Below are 17,802 nucleotides of genomic sequence, written 5' to 3'. Positions count from 1 at the left end.
GGATAGGAGGGAATGTGGATATATGTTTGCAGATGTTAACATGTACTTAGTATATGTTGAAGAACATCCTTTTGTGATGTGTGGGTGTTTTGGTGGAGTGTGTATTTTGGCAGGCATGTCTGAGTGTGGCTGGTATAGATGCTAACTTGATCTTGCCTCTTTTCAGGCCTCATCAGTGACAACCTTGCTCTGCTGCCCAGAGCTGATAAGAAACATCACCCAGGGAGGACAGATGCCTCTTCTTCACTTTCTAATCAGAGTGGAAATACCACTAAATATATTCATAATTCTTTGCAAGCATCATTGGGTAATGTCCAGAACATCTTTTTGAGTTCCCTATCACCTTCTCACAAAGTTGTACCCTTCAAGATCAGCTCTAGGCCAGCCAGTCTGGGGGTTACTCTTTAGAATCAGGAACAGGAATCGAGGACAAAAAAAGATGACATTGTCCCTAGAACTTGTTAACAAAGACTAAGAAAGTGGGGATGTTAGCTATTTTTAAGTTTCTGTCTTTAAATCCCTCCCCCCACCCCAAAGTGAACTGAGAACAGGGACAGAAACAGATAATGTGAAGATGATTAGGGTAAAGTGGAAAACTACCAATCTGGACTGAAGGAAGCCTTGGTAGAATATAAATATGAAAAGGGCTTTCTAATTCCCAGGTCACAACAATTTTCAAGTCCTTAAGGACCATTTCTAAGAATGCGTTGAGGGCTGGAGAAGAGTCAGAAAGCTAAAAAGTAACCCATTTCTCCACTTGTTCTGAAGATAGATGCAAAAAGAAGATTCCATTGTATAAAAAGCACCTAAATTAAGCAATAGAAGAACTTCCTTATAGGAAAGTGAGCAACTAGGATGTGCTAAACAAGATGTCTGCTCCAGTCAGGACTCAGACACTGAGGTACAGGGCATCTTTATAGTGAAGGATGAAAATAGCCACAGAGGGTGGTGGAGTGAAGTCTGCTGGCCCCAAGCAGCATCTAACCTGCAAAGTATCAGAACCTCAGCCGTTGCCCACACAGTTTCCAGGTGATGAATAGAAATAGCCATGGCAGATGCAGGCTCCACCTGCTACCACCAACCTGGGAGGCCATCAGACACCTGGTGACTAAAAAAATCAGGGCCTCTCTAAGCTTTACTGGGCTCACCCTTAGGCAAACTTGGGAGCCTGGGTGGGTCACGGTTCTCCACAGCACACAGTCTCTGGATTTCCTCTCAGTGTGCTCAACTCTCTCTCCCAAATACGGTCCGTGTAGCTCAGAAGTCACAAGTTGGAAGCCTGTGAGGCAGAGCTGACTCAGTCACAGATATATAGTGTTTGGTCTCTATAGTGTTTAAGCATTTAAAAAATTAGTTGTCAGCATTTAATGATTAGGAAGTGTCATATCAAAATAAAACCCTAGAATTATAATTTCTCTTTAAAAATCAGAATCTCTGTTTACACTGGTTCCACATTCTTATTTAGCAATGACTGTTACTTAAGACAGGAAGTGTGTCCTTCAGTTCACCCCGGTCCCCACCAACTCTTTATCGCATCCCTGCTGAGACCAAGTGGTGGTTATCATTTACCATGGCTGGATGCTGGGATTTGTTATTATTATTATACTTAATCCTCATTTGTATAACCTGCCTTGATCCTGGAGGTATTTGAATTAGCATCTCCCGATATAGAGCAAATGTCAAAGCATCATCTCTAACCCTAACTTTCCTGCTGAACTCCCAACTACTTTTTCTTTTTCAGTTGAGAACTGGACATTTTTGAAATATTTTTTTCTGGTGTTTTTATCTCAACATGTAGGAATCAAGATACTTTTCTCCCTTCTTCTCTACTTCTGATTTCTTTCTCCCTCTCAATAGCATTACCATTCTTTGCCTAGTCACCAGGCTCACAGTCTGGCAGACATCTTTAACTGTACCCCTGCTAATCAGTTGCCAAGGCCTAGAGAGTCTACATTTGCAACATCTTTCCTGTTTTTGCCTCTTGCCATGGGCAGTGTCCTCCCTCCCCCAGTCTTTCTGCTCCATCTAGACTATTGCCATAGCCTGCTGGTTATTCTGCCCTCCAGTCTCTCCTCACTTCAATCCACACTGAAGACTGCTTGCTAGAGTAATTTTCTTTGAGCAATATCCTAATCGTGTCACTTTTCAGCTTTACAAAACTTCAATGGCTTCCCATTGCCTACAGCATTAATTAAAAATCTCTTATCCGGCATTCAAATCCCTACACCCTGGGACTTCTTAGGACAGTAACTCAGATCACTGGGGAGTTTGGTAAAAATTCAGATTAAGCAGCCTCTCCCTTGTTATTCTGATTCGTAGTTTGAGATGGGATATGGGCCTATTTGTAATGAGAACCCAGGCCATTCTGATGCAGTGGTCCATGGACCCCACTAAGCACACCTTGTCTCAGAGGCACTCTTAGAGCTCCAAACCCACCTGACACGTCTGCCCAGACACCACGATCTGTGTCAACCCCTCCCCCTGCTGCAGCACCTGGCTCATAACTGTTGGCTGAACTGGTGGGGGTCAGGCACACGCAAAGGGTGGCCTGTACCCCCAGCCAGCATTCTGCAGGCAGCCCCCTGCCACTTCAGAGAGACCTTCACTATGTGAAGCCTAGTTTATCCTTCTTATTTATTTATTTATATATTTTTTGGCTGCACCACGCAGCATGTGGGATCTTGGTTCCCTGACCAGGGATCAAATCCGTGCCCCCTGCAGTGGAAGTGCAGAGTCTTAACCACTGGACCGCCAGGGAAATCTCCCTCGGAGGCCTAGTTTAGAAGAGCAAACAGCAGTCCCTCTAAAGAGAAGGCTTCTTTCATCTTGAGCCACATTCAGACGTACTTGCTTTTGTTGACCAACCTGGATTCTAATCCTGAATCTGCCACCTACTGTCTATGACAAGGCAAATCTTTAATCTCTCTTATCCTCAATTTTTCTCATCTTTATAACGAGGACAATATGTTCTTCACAGACTTATTGGGTAGATAAGTAGTAATATATAGAAGGAGCTTAGCGCAAAGCCTAAATATTATAGATAAGTATAAGTAAACCACAGCTTGGTATTGCCAACAGTCAGAAGCAGGGTTTTCAGAAATCATCTACACAAAATTTTTAATTTTGCAGATGAAGAAAAGGAGGCCGTGAGATGGGAAAAGATGCCCAAAATCACACAGCTGTTTAGTGGCAGGATTAGGACTAGAACCTCCGTCTCCCACCCCATCTAGTGCCCTTTCCATGTTTCCACATCCCGTCTTGTGACACATGCTTCATTCACTCCCTCATTCATTTATTCACTTACTCAGGGACTATTTATGAGTACCCTTGGTGCCAGGCTCTGGAGGAACAGTGGTGGGTTTTGGAGTGGCAGGTGTTGGAAGCTGAGGGCAGGATACGGTCAGGTGGAGTAGGAGGCTGAAAGCCCAGGAGGCAGAATGAATTCAGCTGCTCACACACATGTTGATGTTTCCTCAGGTGGAGGCAGGAGTTTGGGACAGAGAGAAAGACTGTGAGCCCTGCAGGGGCAAGACCTGGGGTCAGTGAGAAAGAGTGACCAGGAGGGTCACAGACGATGGTACAGCAGGACAAACTGAACTTCAGAGAAGGTGATGTGGAGTGACGGTCAGAAGAGGTAATGCAGAGCACGGAAGATGCTGCCTCACCACGTGAGCCTGAGGGGTGTGGGGTGTGACAGAGGAACAAGCTCCCTTTGAGACGGCCCCGTTTCAGTTAGGGTCAGGAGGCACAGAAAATGCTTGGATGGGATTGAGGCTACAAGGGACTTTGCTGGACACAAGAGGGTTTGAAAGGGAGGTGACGGGAGTTGGATCAGCAGAGAGCACTTACACGGAGGGTGGGAATAAGAGTGTTTGTGCTTTGGACGGCGACCAGTGTGAGGAGAAGGAGTGAGGACTTAGCCCTGACTGGGCCTTGGGAGACAACCGAATCCAGGGTCTCAGGGCAAAGAGCCACGAAGACATGAGACACAGAGTGTTGGATGGGGCAGGAACTGCCACTTTTGCTCTCAGGGGTCAGCCAGGGGACCACAGGTGACCTCTGTGGCTTGGAGGGTTGAGGCCTCCAGGTTCCTGGAATTAGGCTCTAAGGGCCTGCTTCATGCTCCCCAAAGTCACCTCTTCATCCCCTTACATCATCCTGCACCACATTGGCTCATACAGGTTCACTCTCCTTCTGCTGGGAGGGAGCGCTGGAAAGTGTTATTAATTCATCAAACTTGTGACATATGCTGACAGTATGTCAGTTCCTATCTAGGGGGGAGATCTGCTCCCCAAAGATAGCTGTTCCCTTGAGGGTTGCTTCTCAGCTGCTGTGCCCTACTGACCCACTAGAGGAATGCTCCAGTTTCCTTCCCTCCTTTACCAGCATGGGCCTGTGGTGAGGGCAGAGCAAAGGAAGGCAGGATGGCTGAGGGTGTATGAGAGAGAGAGTGAATAAGGTGGGAGCTGGGGGAGAGGAGACATGTGGACAGATGGCTAGACCAGTATTTGGCTGGAAAGGTCCCCAGCGATGTGTTTTTGTTTCTGTGACTCCCTAGGTGTATCATAGGAGCAAAAGGATGGAGACTATCTGTTAAAAGTCTATTATCCTGGAGGGCCCCCCAGGAATGTGACCTCCCACACCTTCACCCTCTGGGCCTTCTCCAATAGTACTCGAAGGTGTGACTGAAAGTGCCGGAAACTCCACGGGGGAACACATGGACTTGGGGACAGCAGCAGATCTGAAGCTGAATTTATTGCCTCTTTCCCAAACTTAGAGGACAGACACATTGCAAACACTCCTCATCCTCACTCCCAGGGGCCCAGGATAAACCCCCTTCATCTCCAGACAGAAAACAAGAGAAGAGGCCCTGAGACTGTTGGAGCTGCCCCAGATGTTGTTTTGGCAGAGCCTTAATGGGGCTGGGTGTCTGGGGCAGGCAGGAAGCTGGCATCACAGCTGTGATAGCCAGAAACCCCCTGGGTAGGGGGCTAATGTGTGGAGAAAGACAGACTCAAGAAAAAGGGACATAAGGAAGAATCTAAAGAGGTACTGCAGCTTCCCCCTCTGGCCTCCTGGCTCTGGGCCCCAGGTATTGCTCAACTGCACCATGGCTCAGAGCCAGGGGAGGCCGAGCATTTGATCCCTGTGGTTCAGAGGAGGGAGCCTGGTGGCCAGATTGGGAGTCACCTCCCTGAGCCACACTCTGCTTATCTATAACAAGAGAGTGTGGGCCAGGAGACCCACCCTGTCTCTTCCTTAATCTGTGTGAATCCCTATGTTGTACTATCGGAGCTGAGGAATCAGAAGTTATTCTCAGTGGCATTTAGTATCATCCTCAGTTGAAATTTAATGAGAGCCCATAATGACAATGGGAGTAATCAGGTCAGGATAGTGGCTGGGAAAATAATAATCAACATCCTTTCCATATTTCCTTCTATGCTCAGCTCAGGGCTTCCTTCCTTTCCTCTTGGCTCAGGAAACTCCCTTGAGGTCAGGGGTTGAGTCCTACTGAGTCAAAGAGTCAGGTGGCCCCAGTTATTTTCAGCTGCTTTTCTCTAGCATTAGACATGTGTGGATGCAAGTGGGTCCCATGGCGAAAGCTCCTGAGGGGAGTGGAGAGAGGAATATTATGAGATATGTCTAAGAGGGCTTTGAGAAGTTTGAGCCCCCAAATTTGAGCAGAATGAATGATTATCGTAGTGGGGATGGGTAAGCTCCTAGAAAGAGAACAATTCCCTGCCCCCCAGGTTTTGAATTTAAAGAAGAATCTATTGTAAGTAAGCATCCCTATTTAAAAACGTATGTAAGTCCAGGAAAACCACCAACCACCCCACTCCAGCCTGGTCTGGCTTAGGAAGAGGGACTCTGCCTAAGAACTTAAACACACAGAAGCTTTGGGCCCATCTCACTGAATTTGTAGAGAGGCACAGAAGTGTGGGTAGGGGTTAGAAAGAGCTGACCTACTCTGCAAAAGAAAACAGGAAGAATCTGAAAGGAAAAGGGCTGAAATCCACCGCTCACATAGCAAGAGCACTTATAGATTGGCAAGATGATTCCTAAACCGATTTGACTTAAGGAAAAGAGGAACTCAAAGCTAGAGACATCCCCACTCCCAGAGGAATCTGGAATATTTTGAGGAGGGGCATTGGATTTCCCATAGTTCTTAGAATGAAGCTTTGAACCAATCTTAGCAAGCACCTAAGGAGCAGTGGACCTCAGCTGACAGTTTACCAATTGGGAACATGGCCTTAGGTATCACCCTCAAGTGCCTTACCTTTAATGAGAACAACCACCTCCAAAAGGAGGGTACCTGCCTCCTAGCAGGGTACCTTCCCTGGTAGCACAGTGGTTAAGAATCTGCCTGCCAATGCAGGGGACATGGGTTCGAGCCCTGGTCCGGGAAGATCCCATATGCCACAGAGCAGCTAAGCACGTGCGCCACAGCTGCTGAGCCTGCACTCTAGAGCCCGTGAGCCACAACTACTGAGCCCACGTGCCACAACTACTGAAGCCCATGTGTCTAGAGCCTGTGCTCCGCAACAAGAGAAGCCACCACAATGAGAAGCCCGTGCACTGCAACGAAGAGTAGCCCCTGCTCGCCGCAACTAGAGAAAGCCCACGTGCAGCAATGAAGACCCAATGCAGCCAAAATAAATAAATTAATTAATTAAAAAACACACAAAAAACCCCATACATCTAATTTAAAAAAAAAAAAGTAGATTAGAAGAAACTGTATTTTCCCTCTATTGCATTAGTAAATACACAGAAGAGCAATGAAATAAATGGATTTACTTCACACTACTGGTTCTTACACCCATGAACATGTATCAGAATTACTTGTGGAGGTTTTAAAAAATATTTAAGTCTAGGCCTCACTCAGCAGTTACAACGGGGGTCAGGACCCAGGTATTTTTTACAAGCTCTTTGGATAGCTCTGATGAGTTTCCTGCTGGTTGAGTCTCTGATTTTAGGTTGACTGGGGTACTTTGAGTTTTGGGGGGCCACACTTTGGGGGTACGGGGAGCTTTTTTCTCAGATTTACTAGCAGTAGTGAAGAACTTGGCCTCAGGCTTTTTAGGAGTCTGTCTTGGGTCTTTTTTCCCCAGCGAAGAGGTTCTTTCTTTCTCCAACTCTTCTTTGATTCTTGACTTACCTGGGGTCTTGGGCTCCTCATCTGTTGGGGTCTCCAAAGCTGGGGAGGCCTTTCTCTTCTTCCCATGAGGTGTGTACCAGGACTCTTCTTTGGAGACTTCTTTCCTGTGGCATCTTTTTGTGTCTCTACGCTTCCTGCAGCTGGAGTTTCCTTCACTGGTACCAGCAGTGGGATTTCATCTTCAGACTTGTCTTGAGCTTTAGTGGGGGCAGGTACCCTCTACTAGAAAAGAGTAGAAGATTGCCAGGGCACACTGTGCAATCTACTTCTCAACAACTCAGCACAGTTCTCCCTGGCAGGGAGTGGATTCTGTGGGGATCACTGAGACAGGAAGCAGAGAAAGAGGGGGAGGTGAATACTGCAGAGATTCGCCTTGTCTGACCCTCCCATTCCTCACTGCCATTTATATATGGGTCATAAATCAATCACTTGACCCCAGGATCTGAACACCTTTTGTCCTCCTTGTTTTATAGTGATCAAAGGAAGGAGACTTGGTGCCCGTCCTCAAGCGTGGAGGGTGGAGGCTCTTCAGTCTAGTTTGAGAGAAATTGTTCCTACCCTCAGGAAACTCCAAGTTGGGGACGAGGAGGAAGCATGCACACAGAGGACACACATGCAAAGCTGCCATCAGACAGAGAAATGTGGGCAGATGAGCACTGAGAAAACACAGTCCAAAATTAATGAAGAGGGTTGGAATGGAGGCACCAGCAGTTAGCTGGTGTCCCGTATGAAATAGCTTTTGGGGGCTGGGAGTTCTGAGCTGGATTTGGAGGTCTTATTAGCAGGGGCAGAAGATAGTCCAGTACTGTATGAGGCATTCACACAACTGCTCACCCGCTGTCTTTTGGCAATTCTGGTTTCCTTCCCTGGTTTAACTGGAAAGGCCATCTCAAGCATACTCACCACTTGCGTATTAGCAGGGGCCCAAAACAGCCCATCGCAGCCTTGGAAGCACAGACGGCAGACATCAGATGACTCTGTGTACACAGCTTAAGCTTTTCCACAGGGCCAAGGGCATTCCCAGAGTGGTTGGGCAAGGCCCCAGAGACACGTTCTGGAAGCTAAGTCAGCATCTGGGCCTCCGCTGCTCCCTTCCTCAGAAAGGGACCTGAACAAGGCTCCTCCAGGGTACAAAGTGACCACCGTAATTTTGCACAGCACTTCACAGCTTACAAAGCGGCTTTACACGAACAAGTTGAACACCCATCTGATCCTCACAACCACTCCATCAGGCAAGAATCTTCTACACTTCACGGATAAGGTAAATGAGGCTGGAAGAGACTAAAAGGCTTGTTTAAGGTTGCCCAGCAGAGGCAAGGCTGTCCTTTCCACTACTCCACACTGGCCTCTGCATCACAGCCTTCTGGCCTTGGACATTAGGGATCCAGAGCATTAAGGGACCATTTGAGTGAATCTATTAAAGGCCAATTGTCATCTGCATTTCAATCTAGCTCTGAACATTTCAAGAGAAACACAAAGAGGGAGGATGCCGGGAGAGAATGTCTTGGAAGGCTGCCCACCTGGGCTCTCCAGCTCTCTGGAGGAGATGGGAAAGCCACGTCCTTATCTCCAAACTGGCTCACCTTTGCCCGGGCCTGGGAATCTTTTGGAAGTTGAGAGCCTGGCCAGGAACAGCGGGTAGTTGTCGCCCTGCCTCCCGCCCCCGCAGACTCCTCCGGAGTCTGCGCCCATATAAGGGCAGCGCTTCCGGTCGGCCGGGTAGTGACGCGCCGCAGGCCACGTCAGAGGCCGGCGGGGAGGGGCGGCCCCGCGACAAGAAAACCAGTGACGCCGGCAGGGAGGGAGGAGGAGAGGCAGAGAGGAAAGGAGGAGGGGAGGGCGGGGTTAACCCCTGCCGGGGCTGTCACTTCCGAGCCTCGTCCTTACGCTATGTGTAGAAACGTGGGTGCAACAGGGGGTTAGCGTGCGTGATCACTTTCTGTCCCCGTGTGGTAGCAGGTATTTGTATTCTGGGCGATCTTATCTTTGGACGCCCAAGTGTGTTTGCAGTCTATTTTGTCTCAAGGTGTCAAGGATGCGTATTTCACGTTACAGCCATGGTGTGTATTTTTACTTTGGAGACAGACGAGGAACTTTGCTGGGGGATGCTTGAAGACAATCACATCTCTCCATTGTTTTCCTTGTTAAACAAACAAAAAGACTCTTGGCACTTGTGCTTCCAGAGACCCCCAGAAAGTCTCACTAGAGGCACTGCTGTAAGGGGCTCGCTTCCCTTCTACTAAGCTGCCTCTCACCGCTGCCCTAGCCAAGTCAAATAAAAAGGGGTCGGCCCTAGGGGCTGAAGGGGAAGAAGTCTAAAAAAGGAGGGTTTCAAGATGCCTAGCGCCCTGTAGAGGCCAGGAAACAGAAAAGGAAGAGAAATTGCAACAAGAGAAGCTCAGGGCTCACATTTCAACCAGGCTTCTTCATGGAGTCTCCATTGGGGGGGGGGGTGTAGGGGGGGTGTCTCATTTCTGAGTCCAGTTGTGCTGGGGTAAAGCCTGTTGGAGTGCGCCCCCCCAGGCCCACCTTGTCTCACCCGAAGTTGGGAGGGAAGGATGGGTGAGGGGAGCAATGGGTAGTAAACAAATTCTAAGATGAAGGGAGAGGGGGTACACTGCAGAGGGTGGGAGAGAAATAGGACATGGATGGGAAGAGTCAGAAACCCAGCCAGATGCTCACAGCCTGTGGGGTGTTGGGGCACTTGGCTGCCCTGTCTGGGGGAGGAGTTCAGGCATAGGGGAAAGTCCCCAGGGCCTCCCAAACTGTCTCTTTGCACCCGCAGTGCTCACCCACCCACTCTCCCTACCCTACTTAAGACCCGCTTCCTCTCTCTAGTTCCCCTGGTAGAGAATTGTCTGGGTGAAAACCCTACCTCACACCAAGCTCTGGGCCCAGTCAAAGAGTGGGAATCACAGGCATGGGGAGAGATAGTGACCTACCTTGTCAGGGGATCTGCCCAGGATGTGGCCACTTTGCCTTGTCTACAGACATCTCCCCACCCCTGAGGCCTAGGCCTGTGGTGGGGAGTAAAAATGGTTTTAAGCCTGAGAATTTAAGAGGATGCAGAACAGAGGCCTTCCTTTTTCAGGGACCAGCGTTCTGGGGCTGGATGATGCCAAAGGTGTTGAGGAATAAAAAAAATGGGGCAGCATTTGTGTCCCACCTTGGCCGTACTGCACAGTGGTTATGAGTGTGGCCCCTGCCACACATTATGAGGTCTCAGGAAAGTCCCCAACCTCTCCGAACCTTAATCTCCTTGTCTGAAAAATAGAAACAAAAGTATTTATCTTATTGGTTCTTCTGAAGGTTAAAAGAGATCATGCTTCTAAAGCATTTTGTACATTAATCCCTTCCACAATATTTATGTATTTGGCACAAGGTAAACAGTAAATAGTAACTGTTATTACTATTAGAAGTAGTGGCAGTAATAGAAGTCCTCTCCAGGACACCACATGGAAAGTTAGCCAGCATCATCAGGTGTTCCAGGGTTGCCTTTGGGGGTCCCCTATCCCTCAGTTTTCTTCTCCCTCTGGTACCTCACCACCTCCACCACTTCCTCCTCCATCCTGATCCCAACCTGGCCTCGAAGAAAGGGCAGCGAGCACAGAAGCACGAGATAGGTGTTTCTGTCCTGGCTACGCCCTTACTGGGGCCTCAAACTTCTTATCACTAAAATGGGGAGAATCCTTTCGGGCTGGCTTCCCTTTTTGTGAAAGTTAAGGGAATAAAAAGTTTGTGGAAAGACTGAAAACTGTCTCAGCCTCAGCTCCTATGCCTACCCCCACCCCCCACCCCGCCCCGCCACCTTTGCTTATAGCTCTGTTGATGGCTTTCCTTTAATCTAGTAATTCTCCTTTTCCCCTCAGGGAGGAAAATATGTCCTTTTCCATTTCATTTCATGACTGCAGTGCCAAGCCCAGGACAGGGCATGCAGTTGGAGCTCAATAAAAGCTAGTTCCCTTTTGTCTATCTTAGTGATGGGACCAGAAGGAGGTGGCCCCAGTAGAATTTGGGGAAGCAGTCTCTGTCCTCTGGGAGGTTGAGAAAGAGAGGAGGGCAGAAGGAGTGAAGGAGGGGAACCAAGTCCTGGCACTGCTCAGACTCAAGGATTCCTGCTGTTCCCATCACAGAAAGCCCGAGATCACCCCCATCTCCTCAGGGTGACATTGTGCTAACTGGTTTTACTCTAGGTTCCCAGGGCTGGGAGAAACCTCTGCAAGCCTCTAGCCCCTGCTGCTCCATTCCTCCCAGGAGGAGAGCAAGTGTTCTGGCTAACAGGGAAGTCCTTTGGTAACTAGTTTCACTTCCTCACAGCTAGAGCTCTAAACCGCCCTCCATCCCCCTGCCCCCAACACCCACACACAACCCATTTCCTCTCCTGTTGATTTGTGGAAACAAAGAACCCCTGTCCTCTCTTTGGTTTAAAAATAAGAGACTTGTTTATCTTACCCTTACCTCTGGCCACAAAAGACCTGGGCTCAGTCAGGCTTCCCTCGGGCTAGACCCCCACTCCTGGGCACAGGGCAGCAGCCCCTAGGCCAGCCGTAGCCCCACCCCTCTCTCTGGGGCATTGAGCCACACCCACCCTGGGTGGGCAGCCTGGTCCCAGCGCTGCCCCTGAGTACCCCTGGCTGCTCCTGCTGCTGTCCAGGCAGCAGCCCTCATCAGTGTGGCCCCCCTGCACACTCACTTTTTACCACTATGACTCTGCATCTGCAGTGGGCCTTGCCCAAGACTGGGAGGAAGCTGCCTCTGTAGAAGTCAGGGTTTCCCGCTCCGTGAGATTTTGCATGACTTCCCCAGGCAAACTGCCACGTAAGGGAAAGAACTTGAGTCAGAAGCCACTTGAGTTCATGGCCACTCAGAAACTTCTCTGAGCCTCAGTTTCCTCATCCACGGCCACTCAGAAACTTCTCTGAGCCTCAGTTTCTTCACCTGAGAAGTGAGGGTGGGGGAGCCTGCTTACAGAGTGGTCATCAGGATCAGGTGAGATGTGGTTGTGAAGGTGCGTTGTAAACAGTGCGACTGTGCGTGCCGTTACTTCTACCTACCACCGCCCAGAGCCCAGGTCACCACCAGCAGCCATCTCCAAAAGGCAGATGCCTTCCTCAGACATCACATCAAGCCTCCCCTCCCTGGGCAGCTGAGTGCATCCCACTGTGTCCTCAGGGCTTACTTACCCAAATTGTACCACAGAGAGCAGCGCCTGTCGCTTGCGGGTGTGGGAAATACCCTCAAGTTTTTTTCCATGCTTTCTGTGCTTGTCTTATCTGCTTCTGCCCCCTTCTCAGCATCTTGAGAACTTAAGCTCGTTCCCTCTTGATCCACAGCCGGTACCTCTTTGTTCCCCCACAGCACAGAGTAACAAGTGTACTGAATGGAAGCGTGGATTTGGGAGAGGGCACACAGCCAGATGGCTTCTTAGGGTAAAACTTTATTTTTAACACATAAGTCTTCATAGACAACTCACTCTCTGGCTGTAGAGGGGTTTTGTGTATTTTCCTCATATGAATCAAGCTAATTTGGGGTTCACTGGGCATTCAAAAAGGCAGCTGCCTGCAGGAGGAGCCCAGAAAACCGAGCAGAGCCAAGCCCTGAGGAGAGGGAACAGGGGAGTCCCTTTATTTTTGAGGATAAAGGTCTCATGGTTCCAGCTCTGCAGACCGTCCCTCCCAGCCCTTCTCACCTCTCACAGGTGTGGCAGAGGAGCTTCCTGTCTGAAAGCTGGCTGGCACTGCCATCAGGGAGCTACCCCTAGTTGCTGAGGCAGATGAGCCTCTGAGGTGTGAACCCCTGGCCAAATAAATTCCCTGCTGCCCCAGGGAGCAGAAGGTTCTGGAAGGCAACAGGATAGCGTTATTCCTGGCTTATCAAGCAGACCTAGAACTGGGATGGAGAGGGGTTTTGAATCTCCCTCCAAAGGTCCAGAGAAATTTCCCTGGGGTCAATCATTGTAACAAGGGTTCCTCCTCACCCAACAAGCTCTCCAGAGTGGTGTTCTCCACTAGAGTCAGAACTGCGTAACGAGGGGTCGGGGTTCAGGCTGCTGTGTCAAACTGCTTGGCTTCAAACCTTAGCTTGAGCAAGTAACCTAATATTCTCTGTGCCTCAACTTCCTCATCTGTAAAGTGGGAATTACAAGAGTTTCTATCATATAGGATTGTTTGTGACTAATGAGGTAACGGGTACATAACACTTGGGGCTCAATGAATACTGTTATTATGACCTTATTCTCAGGACCTTACTTAAGAAGCCTTCTAATCTATTTCTCTGCTATTATGAAATGAAGTTCTCCGAACAACAATTATATGCCAGACATTGAGCTGGGTACTGGAAAGTCAGTGGTACCTGAGAGAGCTGTTTTCAAGGTGCTTCCAGACTGGTGGGGTAAGACAGACAAGCAAACTGTAATGAGACCAGGGTTTCTGGGTCAGGGAAAATATCCCACCAGGCCAGAGAGGGTGTCCCTGGGGAGACTTCTTCCCCGGGAAGAAACTCACCTACCTCCAGGAGGAAGGGGAAGGAGGATTAACCTTTAATAATGACCTCTTTTGGCCAAACTCTGTGCTGGATATCTTATATATGCTATTTCATTTCACCCTTATAACAATCTTTAGAGTAAGTATTAAGCCCATTTTATAGACGAACAGGCTAAAATTCAGGGTGCTTAAGACACACTAGGGGGTCAAACTGAGACTTAAATTCAAGTCTGCCTGACTCTAGAGCCCATGTTCTTTCTGTCCAACTGACAGAATGTGAAGGGAAGGAGTAGTTGCAACTCTGAAAACTGCCCAGTTTGAGCCCTGCTGGCCTTTGCTAAGTCCTCCCGTTCCCTCCCTCTGGCCAACAGGAGAACTGCCACTTTGAGAGACAAGCTCTTTCTTCAGTGGGTTGGTTTCCATCCATTTTTAATGGCCCACTGCTGTGGTCTCCCTGTCTCCCTGCAGACTAGCCAGGGAGTTTCACTGCAACCGAGTACCACGCTCTGACATGTCAATGTTTAATGGCAGCAAGAATCTTATCTCAGTTACCCAAGTTTAGATTACCCTGGCACAGGGACCTGCGTATCGGAGGAGGCAGCAGATGGCAGATTCTTCAGTCACCCCTCTGCTATGCAGAGGGAAGAGAGATTATTGGAGTGAAAGGTATGAGAGGGCAGGAGACATGGAGAGTGGCACGGGAAACACACTCTAGTGGGGACAGAACACCCAAGTGCATGTTTGTATAGCTCTGACCTCATTCTCCTCAACTCTGCCTCTTCTCAGCCATCTCCAGCCGCGAGTTTGCGGGGTCTTTCCACTGCCCTTTCACAGAGCCTCCCTGGGAGACCCAAAACATGGGGGAGGGGGGGGTGAGTGGATGAATTTCTGTAGGGTTTAAACACAGATTTCTTTTGAGCCCATTCTGGTGTCCCCTGGACATCTGAATCTCTGTTTATTTTCAGGGGGGAAGCAGCAATATTTGTCATTGTTATGAACTGTTGGAAAACAGGGACATAGGCATGTTGCAAAGGTCACACTAACCATATTTCAGCAGAACACTGCCATTAACCTATGAGCCCTGAGTCCTGGCTCTAGAGTACCCTGAGAGGGAGGGACAGGTTCCAGTCTCTCCCCCAGTGCCTGTGGAATGCCTGGAGCATATAGTCAAGGTCTATTTGGAGAGTAGAAAGTCATGGTTCAAACACAGCACCAGAGACCACTCAGGTGTTTACAGACCTTGTCTAATAACCCAGCCTCCAAGCTGGGAGGGAGGGGAATGGACTTGCTGCCTTCTCCAGTTTCCCATGCTCTCTGACTTTCTCACACCCTGTCACCATTCCTTGCCTTCCCATCTTCTTTCTACCCAGCAGCATCGTGCCCCTGTATCCGATGTGTCACTCACAGCTGGGAGCCCGGAGGGCATATTCTCAGGACAGAGGGAGGTGCTTGGGAGTGGACCCGGGGGCTCACCATTAGTGGCAGAGGATCAAGAGAGGTTCCTGGTCCTGGGGTTGGCAGGGCAGGAGGGGAAGGAGGGGCAGAGAGGTTCCACGGAGTTGGATTGCATGGCCCTGCCCTAATAGGGGCTCCCTGTTTGGTGGGAGTTAAAGAGGGCAGGATGCTTTCTTTCTTTTTTAAAAAATTTTTATTCATTTATTTATTTATTTTTGGCTGTGTTGGGTCTTCGTTGCTGCGTGCAGGCTTTCTCTAGTTGCGGTGAGCGGGGGCTACTCTTCGTTGCGGTGCACAGGCTTCTCATTGCAGTGGCTTCTCTTGTCGCGGAGCACGGGCTCTAGGCGCGCGGGCTTCAGTAGTTGGGGCACACAGCCTCAGTAGTTGCGGCGCACGGGCTTAGTTGCTCCACGGCATGTAGGATCTTCCCGGACCAGGGCTTGAACCTGTGTCCCCTGCATTGGCAGGCGGATTCTTAACCACTGCGCCACCAGGGAAGCCCAGGATGCTTTCTTAGGAAGACTTCTGTGCGAGGCAAGTAGAAACAAGGATGGGGAAGGGTGATTTCATACTTATTTCACTCCTAATTCAAATGAGAAGAAAGCCAGTTGAATGGATCAAAAATGGCCAGCATATCAGACAAATGTTCACAAAGCCTGGACCCTTGATTCCTAGGTTGGGTTTTTGAAGGTTGAACTTCTAGAGGCTGGGAAATTCTACATTCCTGAGACTTGGTGGTATCACGATTGAAAGCATGACAGAGGTGGAACGGAGTGTCTCTGCTCTGAAAAACTCATGCTACCTCATGTGTACCTGGGGTTTCCACACTGATGAAGTCTCTCTTCCTGATCTCTTCATTGACCTCTCAGCACACATGCTTGGCCTCCCCACCAGCACTTCATAGCCTTTATCCCCAAAATAGCCCTGATCCTGCAATGCACGTGACATGCATAATAATGGTCCCTATCTTGAAATGTTATGAGAATTAAATGAGATAATCCCTGTGGAATGCTTAGAACAGCACTTAGCACACAGCAAACAGTGCATAAATGTGAGCTATTATTACTGGAGGTAGTAGTAAGAGGAAATAGGTGGGCAATTTAGTTCCAGCATCAAGGCATGTTGCTGTAGAGTCCCCCGTCCGTAGTTAATCCCCGTATGATAGAGCTTCACAGTAAAGAAAACTCCACTGTTCAGTCCCCTCTGGGCCCTAGCATATGCCAAGCCTTGAATGTAACTGCATTCCATGTACTTTTCTTTCATACAGCCACAGACTCACGACTCATTGGGCACCTACTATGCTCTAGATACTGGCAGATCAAGGTAAATAAGACAGAGTCTGTACTGTCAGCAAACTCAAAGTCTACTTAGGGAGGCAAGAAGGATGTCTGTGAAGGGTCCACTGACAATGCAGCACCCCACCTGGCCATTGAGTGCTCAGATGATGGGACTGGCCCCTGGTGCTCCTTAGAGCTCAGAGAAGGAGGAGAAGGGAGGGCCTGCTAGGTGGAAAGGGGCCTATAGTATGGGTAGGAATTATAAAGGCAAAAGGGAGGAGGTCTTGGGAGGGAGGAAAATGTGCTGCTTGTCTTAGGCCCCATCACAGTGTATCCCTACTCTGTGCAAAGTGGTCCAACATTTAGGTCAGCAGTGAAAGGTGCATAGGCAGCTCAGGTGGAATTCTCAGGGCTGGCTCTGCCTGTGGCCTCTGGGAGTCTCCTGAGGGCAGGGGTAATCTTACTGTAAGAGGGTTACTATCTCTGCCCTCCCCTCCCTCACTAACGAGCTCTTATCATGGAGGGCTTTAGATAAGGATTTACTAATTCAGCAACTATTTATGAAGTACTTACTATGTGTCAGGTGTTTTTCTATGCATTGGGGATACAATAATGAATAAAACAGACAAAAAGTCCATTCCTGGTGTGGGCAAGGGGGTGGTGGAGGTCAGCTAATAAACAGGATAAATAAGAGGACTATGTACATTCTATGTTGGATTGCACTGTGTTAAGTGCTAAGGAGGAAAATGAAGCAGGGGAAGGGGTGAAATTTGAGAGCAGGTGGCTGGGTTGTGAGAAGGCCACAATCCCACCCCAAGGAGGTCACTCTCTGATGGGTGGCTCTCATTTGAGTATAAAGAAGAATTTCCTGGTAGACCTGCAGCTTGCAGATGCCCAGGCCCAACCTCAGAGAGTCTGATAGCAAGTCTGGGGCCAGGCCCAGACAGGTGATGCCATGGACCCACTCTGAGGAGTGTTGCTTTCTTGGGAAACCAAGTCCAAGAAGGATGGCACTGATTTTTTTCCTGAGGAAGTTCCTGTGGGAACCCCAAGAAAACTGGACAAAAGGCAGCTTCAGCAGTGTCACCCAGCCCTCAATCAATGGGGCATCTTCTCATGCCACTCCTTCTTCCTGAGGCCTAGACGCCATCCCTGTCTCTCCAGAGAAAAGGAGGAGCTTGGAGTTCCCAGCCATATGTCCTCTACTGGACAGGGCACAGCTGGGTTGGGCTGAAAAAGGGGGAAATCCAGTCTGAGGACAGAAGCATGTTTTGGGGTTCTGCCTCCTGTGTCAGTCCTAACTGCCCAGGGCCAGTGAGCAGTGGCCCAAGCTCAGCCCAGATGCTGTTGTCCCAGTATTTTACAGCAATCTAAATTCTCATCTTTGCAGTCTCAGGGCACCTAGCTCTTGCAACAGAAGGGAAATAGTCTA

General features: G+C 49.2%; 1 long non-coding RNA gene across 1 annotated transcript; it reads right to left on the bottom strand.

The window, feature by feature from the left end:
• Positions 1–6,877: 6,877 nt before the first annotated feature.
• Positions 6,878–8,817, bottom strand: LOC137761533 (uncharacterized). Its single transcript, XR_011073427.1, has 3 exons — positions 8,740–8,817; positions 8,060–8,437; positions 6,878–7,378 (listed from the first exon to the last, which is right to left on the bottom strand). It is a non-coding gene; the product is annotated as an uncharacterized lncRNA (long non-coding RNA).
• Positions 8,818–17,802: the final 8,985 nt, after the last annotated feature.

This window comes from Eschrichtius robustus, chromosome 3 (assembly GCF_028021215.1).
Source record: "Eschrichtius robustus isolate mEscRob2 chromosome 3, mEscRob2.pri, whole genome shotgun sequence".
Classification (NCBI taxonomy): Eukaryota; Metazoa; Chordata; class Mammalia; order Artiodactyla; family Eschrichtiidae; genus Eschrichtius; species Eschrichtius robustus.
This window is presented reverse-complemented; position numbering and strand designations above follow the sequence as displayed.